This window comes from Patella vulgata, chromosome 2 (genome assembly GCF_932274485.2).
Source record: "Patella vulgata chromosome 2, xgPatVulg1.2, whole genome shotgun sequence".
Lineage (NCBI taxonomy): Eukaryota > Metazoa > Mollusca > Gastropoda > Patellidae > Patella > Patella vulgata.
In genome coordinates this window covers 31,901,867-31,911,237 of record NC_065880.2, presented here as the reverse complement: position 1 = coordinate 31,911,237, position 9,371 = coordinate 31,901,867, and positions in this window count along the sequence as shown.

Sequence of the window (9,371 nt, the reverse complement as noted above, 5' to 3'; positions counted from 1 at the left end):
TAAAATATGACAGCTTTTGCCCAGTTCATGCCGTTGTGATTCACGATAAGGTCAGGAGAGTAGTAACTTTATTCTAAACTACTCCCTCTGTCTCTCTCTGTCTCTCATAACTAATATGATACTGCAAATTTTTAGACTCGAAGAAATTTTAGTGGTCTGTCTCCAGACGTAAAATGAAAAGAAGCAGGGAAGGGTTATCTCCCTGAAAAGCTTCAAGTAAAAAAGTGGCAACTGGTCTAAGACTAGTAATTATTATGTAGTGCAAGTTATAAATAGACAATTTTTCCCAAAGGGATCAAATTTGCAATTTCATAGCAGTTTTGGGTAATACTGATAATATTACAGCGGAGGAATAAGGGGTGTAAAGTGTCTTTCTGCAGAGCAATCATTGTGTCGGAAGTAAGATTTTCACCCCAGTCAACCAGTCAACATCAAACCCCTGTAGTAAAAACTCTAAACGGTCAACCCGTACAAAATTATAATGAGGAGATTGGGAAAGGAAAGTTGAGCAAAATACTACAGCCTGTTATGTTACAGCCATTTATATATAGCATGCACGATAATGTATCTTAACCGATGTTTATACCCACAATTCTAACCCTAACCCCTCGAAATAGTTTTTACCCACAATCCACCGTTTTTACAACTTCAATTTGTACGTTTGACATGTAAATTGTAAACCTAACCCTAACCCTAGAAAGATATTTTCCAGATCGGTCAAGATCTGTGCATTTAACATTGAAGACAATGGGCAAATAATTGCTAGTCTGAGTCCTGATTTTGTGATAAGCTTAGAATGTAGATATTTTCTCAGCCACTTATTTCCTGAAGTTTTGAATAGGAAGTGTCAGAAATGATAAGAATACCGTTTTTTTTAGCATTGTTGGCTGATCCGATTACCTTTTTAGATACAGTTACAGGGGACATTCAACTGACTAGGTGAGACCATTACAGTAATAACTTCCTATTCAGTATTTCAAAGAGAAGAAAAACAGAAATGAAAAGATGAATGAAAAAAGTAGCCAGATCAACCAACATCGCCTTTTTTTATTGCTCAGCAGTAAGTTTTGTGACTATTTGATATCAAAATAGCCATTATAATTGCCAGTATCCGTTGGCTGAGTGTGAATTTTGGGGTGAAAATGTTAACATTTCGTTGACTATGATGTCAAAACATGGTTAGGTCTAAATATTAAGGCCAACTCAACTGCAGATTTGGTCTAAAGTCACAAGATGTAAACAGGGCTGACCCTAACCCAAGACCTAGCCCTTACCCTAACCCACAATCTCATCAACAAGTGCGTACCCATGGCCTACGCCAAGACCTAGTCCTGACCCTAGCCCTAACCCACAATCTTGTCAAAAATATGTGCCCTAACCCTATTTACCTGTTGTGACCTTTGACCAAATCTGCAGTTGGCCTTAATATTTAGACCTAACCATGTTTTGACATACATCAGAATGGTAACATGTACACTCCAAAATTCACTTAAACATTGAAGTCAGTCAAGACATTCACCTAATGAAGATTTACATCAAGTTTAAACATTCTACCTCAATTAAAAGCAGAGTTGTTACATTCCAAAGTATTGACCAACCAAATAGAATATCGTTCCTTAGCCTAAGCAGAAAATTCTCATCATCGAACTTAGTCAAGGTAATGATATAATGAATCTATACTCAGAGTTTCATCACTCTCACCTAATTATAACCTGCAAAGTTATCGAGCCCCAAATCATCAACCAATCAGATTGCTTAGCTCTGCTTACGGTAAGCAGACAATGTTTATCTTCGAACTCCATCAAGGCATTGACCTAATAAACACCTACGTAAAGTTCGAACATTCTAGCTCAATTAGAAGAAGAGTTATTGTGTCCCAAAAAGTGTGATGGACAGACAGACAGATGGGCGGACAGACAGATAGACAGAACGAACCCATTTTAATAGTCCCCTGCTTTCTTCGAAAGGCGGGGGACAATAAAGAATTGATCAATAATGTTAATTCTCTTGAGAGTTGAAATTTTTTTGAGTGCAGAAATGCCCACCGGGCTAAGCAGGCAATTCTAAACCTTGTTACACATGATCCTGGGATCAAACCCACAACAGTCTCTGTTTCGAGGATTATCAGCTCGATAACAATTCTAGACCAAAAAGTCAACCAAAAAATGCAGGAAGAGGGGAGAAAAAATTAAGGGAAAAATTGTCTATTTATAACTCGCACTACATGAAATAAGGGGAAATAATTATTAGTCTTAGTATATGCTTTTATGGACACAGATCACTAAAGATTTCCCCATTGACTCCAATGTTAATTCTTGTATCTTAGACCGGCTCTAACTTTTTCCCAAATTTTCGTTGGGTAGAACGCTTTCTACCACAGATGGAGCAACATGTGGCAACCACTTGCCCAAAAGCACGTATGAGGTTCTTCATGAAAAACTTGAGATACACAAGCTGGAAGTAGAGACAAGTAAACATGCAATTTCAGGCCCTACATTTCAACGTAACCAACTCTTGTATCCTTCCGCATCAAAATTATGAATATTCACCAAAACCTGGCAGAAAATATATTTTCAAACCCTTTTCCTCAATTCTACACCAAAAAGTCAACAAAAATCGCCATGCAAAAGGGGGAAAAAGGAAAAGGGAGAGGAAGACTAAAAATAGCTTTGGCCCTTGTTTCGTGGGTGACGGCGTAGGAATATTTGGTGATCTGTGTCCTATATAGGGGTGAAACTTCAGGGATCACCAAAAGGCCTTTTTGATTTCCTTCCCATGTGTTCTGGCAACATGCCGGTGAAAGAAAATCAAAATCAAAGAATAACTGTAAAAATGATGGCCCTTTAAGTACACATGCTGCTTTATGTACACTGGTGCATCTCAGGTCCATAGGCCTTTTGTGCTAAAATTTAAAAATCTTTCTTATTAAAGGCAGTATCTGAGTTCTGTTAAAAAATTAGACAAGTAACAAAGAAACTACATAGAAAACACTCATAATTTGGAATTTTTTTCAAAAATATAATTTTTTACTGCCATGTGATGAAAAATGTACAAAATTTACATGTAGCATCTCTCAAAATACCAATAATTTTCCACTTTTTTAAATATCCGGACGGACAAGAAATATATTTTTAGATTCTGTGGACAATATGCAAACAGAAAAAATGCAAACCAGTTGCAATGATTGTAATATTAGAGATCTATACTGAAACATGTATGCCTACCCCCTGAACATGCCACTGATTGAATTAATCTAATCTATGGTTGCAGAACTTACATTACCAAAGGAATCTGTCTAACAGCTATGTTTTACCATCCCTGGCTAACATATGCACATATAAACTAAAATAGGTGCAATAAATATGAATTATGGTTAAAAATAGGCCTTGATGAATGAAAAAAATGCCATATTTGGTCTATGATCACCCCTCTCTAACAGAAGGGTCACAGAATACACAATTTTCACAAATTTGGGAATATTTCAATGTTTCCAACATCTCAAACCTCAGAGGCATGTTACAAATTTGTATTGCAATCCTTGTGCTGAAGCAAGATGTCTGGAACTTTACATTAGTTTCCTGAAAAAATGAAGTCAAACAAGTAGTCATGACAGACTTGACAACATAAAAAGAGGCCTGAAAAGGAGAAAAATTAACATTTTATTGTTTTATAGGCAACATAAATGCAGCAAACACCACAAATGCTGGATTTTGATAAGATAATATTGAACATTAAACTGACATTTACACATCTACACCAGTTTTATATCTGGGTCTGGTCTCATTGGCCTGAAATGCCTCAGGGTTCTACTTTTGACTCTGAACAAATAAGGGTTAGAAATCCTTGAAATGCACAAAAAAAATATTTTTGGGTGAAAAATAACATTCTTAGCTGTAATTCAACCACAAATTCCAATTAAGATCATTTACATGTCAACACAGGTGCATTTAAATCCCTCAAAAATCATTAATAGAAAAGGGTGGGGTGGGGCATTTATTGCCTCTCTAAACAGAATGATGGAGTAAAAAATGTCTAGAAAGGCTGGGATATTGCTTCCTACATGAAGGAAATGCAAGAATTTAATGTTTCAAAGAAGAAAAAAATGCTTATTCTGGGTAAAATAGTGGCAAAATTGAGCCAACCCCTGTTTTGAACATTTTGTACAAACCCATCTGCTGTACATTATTAACTCAGTGTTACCAATTTTCAATTTTCTGTAGGAAAGCTGGAGCTATTTCTAAACCTGACAAACATGTAGATCCCATCTAAGTTATATTAGCAAAGAAAATATGGGCATTTTTAGACATTTTGACTCATTTTAGTAGTCATGAAAATATTAATTTCTACATCCAAATGGGGGGAATCTCAAGATTTTTTGTGAATATTCCTGATTTTTAGACAAAATTTGGTGAAATTTCAATACTGTTCATTTTATCTGTGCTTTCTGAGACTGAATAAGCCAACATTGGGCATTAGAATATTTTACTTACTGTTAAAAATTCAATAAAAATTGAAAATTGAGAAATTTGCAGTAAAATCACAATTTTTCTTCAAAACTTTGATTTTTTTTTTTTTTAATTAACTTTTTTTAGTTTTTTTGTAGCCAAACTATTTTATTCATATTTTCTGAGAATTTAATCTTCATATTTTCAAAACTAAGGCATATCAGTGACAGCCTTATCACACACAGACAGGACACAGATCACTAAAGATTTCCCCCTTGACTCCAATGTTAATTCTCGTATCTTAGACCGGCTCTAACTTTTTCCCAAATTTTCGTTGGGTAGAACGCTTTCTACCACAGATGGAGCAACATGTGGCAACCACTTGCCCAAAAGCACGTATGAGGTTCTTCATGAAAAACTTGAGATACACAAGCTGGAAGTAGAGACAAGTAAACATGCAATTTCAGGCCCTACATTTCAACGTAACCAACCTTTCAACTCTTGTATCCTTCTGCATCAAAATTATGAATATTCACCAAAACCTGGCAGAAAATGTATTTTCAAACCCTTTTCCTCAATTCTACACCAAAAAGTCAACAAAAATCGCCATGCAAAAGGGGGAAAAAGGAAAAGGGAGAGGAAGACTAAAAATAGCTTTGGCCCTTGTTTCGTGGGTGACGGCGTTGGAATATTTGGTGATCTGTGTCCTTATAAGTTCACATATCATCAAAATTCTTTTCTTTATAGCTTCACATTTATTTTTGCAAAATTATTATAATACAGACAAAAAAAATAATAATTACTGCAGAAATGGTGACCCTTTAAAGTTATGTACTGTTTTGTATAATGTGTTGCAGCTAAAGTCCATGGGTCTTTTGTTCTAGAATTGAAGATTCTTTCTTAATTTTGTCAAAATGTGAGTTCTGTAAAAAGATTTAAAGAGTTTCAAACAAGTCACATCAAAAATATTCAAAATATTGGAATATTTTTCCAAAATTGACTTTCTTTTACCTTTTTCTCCAAAATGGTCCATTTTTTACACTTTGTATGTCTCAAAATGCCAATATATCCCTATTTCTTGGAAAGTCTGAGATGAGAGGCATTTATTTCTAGAAACCTTGGCCAGTATACAAGAAGACTTTAACAATCTGAGGTATCCTTGAAATTACATAGTCTAAATATTTTGTGGAAGCAAGTTGTTTTAATCTTCTGAAAAAATGAGGTGGAAAAGGGGAGTTATGACATAATTCACAGCATAAAAGTAGTATGAAAAGGCTATTAATTAATATTTTATTGATCTGTAAGTGCCACATTTTAAAAGATCACCACAAATAATAGATTTACATCCAAAATTTAAAACATTAAGCTGTAAAAGACATATCTACAACATGTCCATTTTGGGGTGTGGACTCATTTGGAAGAAATGTCATAGGATTACATGTTTGGCCATAAACAAAAAGTCTTAGAAATCCTTGAAATCTTATATGTAACTATCTGTTTGTGCAAAATAAAATACCTGGTTACAATTCAAGCACAAAATCCAATTACTGCTAATTTGAAGTCAATATATGTTCAATTGAATATCCAAATATCATTTTCAAGAAAAGGGGTGGGGTGGGGAGGGTGAGCCAGTCTAAATGAAATGAAGACAAAGAAATTCCCCTGCAAACACATAGATTTGTCAGAAATTTAACCAGCGACTGCCAGGCAGGATATGCCCACATTTTGCAAGAGATGGATAGAGAACAAGCTAAACAAAAAGCTATTTTTCGAGCAATCAAGGGCCATAATTCAGGAAGTTACGATGCAAATATCGAAAGCAACCAAGATCTTTGGGTTTTAAACATGCATTTCAAGTTTCAGCAAATTTGGATCAAAATTGTAACCTCTAGAGGGTCTACAACCTTATATACCAGATGTTTACATTATTTGTGTAGGGGTGCGGCCATTTTGTCTGGCAGTTTTCGTCCGATTTTCACAAAATTTAAACTCGACCAACATGATATCTTCGAACAGTTTTTTAAATCAGATAATAATTGTGACCTCTAGAGGGACCACAAGCTAAAAATGTGATTTTTCGTACAATCAGGGGCCATAATTCAGGGAGTTACGATCCAATATGCGCGAATATCAAAAGAAACCAAGATCTTTGGGTTAAAAACATGCATTTCAAGTTTCATCAAAATCGGGTGAAAATTTGAATTCAACAGTGATATATTCACACGTTTTTTTATATCGCATAAAAATTGTGACCTCTAGAGGGACCACAATATGTGCAAATATCGCAAGGAACCAAGATCTTTGGGATATAAACATGTATTTCAAGTTTTGTCAAAATCGAATCAATATTGTGAGCTCTAGAGGGTCCACAAACTTGATATACCATATTTTTACAATGTTTGTGTATGAAGGGCGGCCATTTTGTTTGGCAGTTTTGGTCCGATTATCACGAAATTCAAACTCAACTGTCATTAAGGTGTAACAGTGATATATTCAAACATTTTTTTAAATTGGAATAAAATTGTGACCTCCATAGGGTCCACAAGCTAAAAAACATGATTTGATTTTTTGTACAATCAGGGTCCATAATTCAGGAAGTTACAGTCCGATATTGAAAGGAACCCAGATTTTTGGGTTATAAACTAACGTTTCAAATTTCAACAAAATCAGATAGAGAGAGAGAGAAATGGGGTTTAACGTCCACTTGACACAGACTAGGTCATTTCGGGACTAAGATATGGTTTAATTTTATTTCACTAATTCGCTTGCGCATAGGGGTCTTTAGCAGTGGGAGGAAACCAGAGGACCCGGAGAAAACCCACGAGGCTGGACAGGCAACCCTACTCCTTGTCACGTACAACTGGGGATTTGAAACCATGCCAGTTGACTCAATAACAGGCCTTATGATACAGCGCACACGTGCTAACCATTCGGCCATCTAACCTCCCCAAAATCAGATAAAAAGTGTGACAAGCTAAAAACAGGGGCCTTTATCCATGAAGTTACGGTCCGATATATGCCAATATCGAAAGGAACCAAGATCTTAGGGAGATAAACCTATATTTCAAGTTTCGTTGAAATAGGATAAAAATTGTGACCTGTAGATTGTCCACAAACAATTGTGGACGGACAGGGGTGACAACAATATATGTCCACATGAAAATATGGGCGTACAAAAATTAAGAAATTTTGGCTAATTATGTACTGCTGAGATATGTTACAATTTTCAAAACATGAGTGAACTGCATTTTGCTGCTGTGTTCCTCTGGCTTAACACAATTTTAAACTTTTAAAACCTGAAATTGTTGCATTTCCCTTCGAGAAAGTAAAATCTATGTGTTTGCAGGGGAATTTCTGTCTTCATTTCATTTAGACTGGCTCACCCTCCCCACCCCACCCCTTTTCTTGAATATGATATTTGGATATTCAATTGAACATATATTGATTCCAAATTAGCAGTAATTGGATTTTGTGCTTGAATTGTAGCCAGGTATTTTATTTTGCACAAACAGATAGTTACATATAAGATTTCAAGGATTTCTAAGACTTTTTGTTTATGGTCAAACATGTAATCCTATGACATTTCTTCCAAATGAGTCCACACCCCAAAATGGACATGTTGTAGATATGTCTTTTACAGCTTAATGTTTTTAATTTTTGATGTAAATCTATTATTTGTGGTGATCTTTTAACAGCAGACATAATTTAGCGCTATACATGTACAAGACAATTTATAATTATTATTTATTATTATTATTATACTCTGTACCTTTGCTTCGGAATGGTGTAGGAAAGGGTATTTGCTCCTTGAAAATGTGACAGACGATCAAATGGGGGTATGATTACTGACAGATCTATAATATTTTCTAATAGACTAAAGCTTCCTGCCTGTAGCATGGCAGTTATGAACAATAGGTCCAGATTTATGTCATCAAAAGTACTGAAAACAATTTAATGGCTGAGCAATACGAGAATTTTAAAGCCCGGCCCATACCGCTACGACTACACACAACCCGACAGGACTCAGCGTCTTGGGTAGTTGTACAAAAAAATCGGGTCGCGTCTTTACTTCACTTGCCTACGACGGTACCAGTCCACACAGGCCCGACTCTCACAGATTATGCGTCGTGAGTTACGCCACTTCCCTCTAGTAAGTGATTCCAAAAGTTAACCGGGAAAACAAGGAGCACATGACCTGCACAGTCACATGACTAAATGCTACTCTCTGATTGGCTAAACAACAGTAAGACAATTGATCGTGTCGTTTGAGTGTCCACACAAACACGATGGGTTACGACTGCATCCAACTGCATCCGACTACAACTGAACATGCTCAGTCGGGCCAACGGGCCACGACACGACGGAAATCGATTGAATCGTGGTCGTGAGACAAGACGTTGCGTTGGGTAGAGTGTGGGCAAGTCGTGGCAGTGTAGGCCGGACTTAAGTAAATTAAATTGCACAGGTATCCATATATTGCTTCATTCATAAAATGTTCAAGTTCAAATTAAAAACCGTGTTCGTGGTACTCAAGGCAAGCTAAGCTTATCCTCAAATGTTCCTCTCTTTGGAAGTCTATAGCATTCTTCTCTGGTCTTGAACTGCATAAAAGGATTAGCCAATCTTTATCTGGCCCTTGATTAAATTTTAATGGTTTAGAATTTATTAATTGATGATGATTATTGAGTTCCTAAACGTTTCAGTTAACATTATTTTTATCGGGTGTACCTGACCTGTCGGCACAGTAGAGACATGTTCATCTCAACTGCTTCAGTAATGATCAGGATATGATCTTACCAATCAATGGCACCTGAGTACTGTAATTCAGTATCTGGTATGGCATGAGTGGTGTCTTAGCATTTTTGATCTAATGACTAACGAACGGACATGTAATGTCTACAATTTTTACAACAACGCGGACAATGG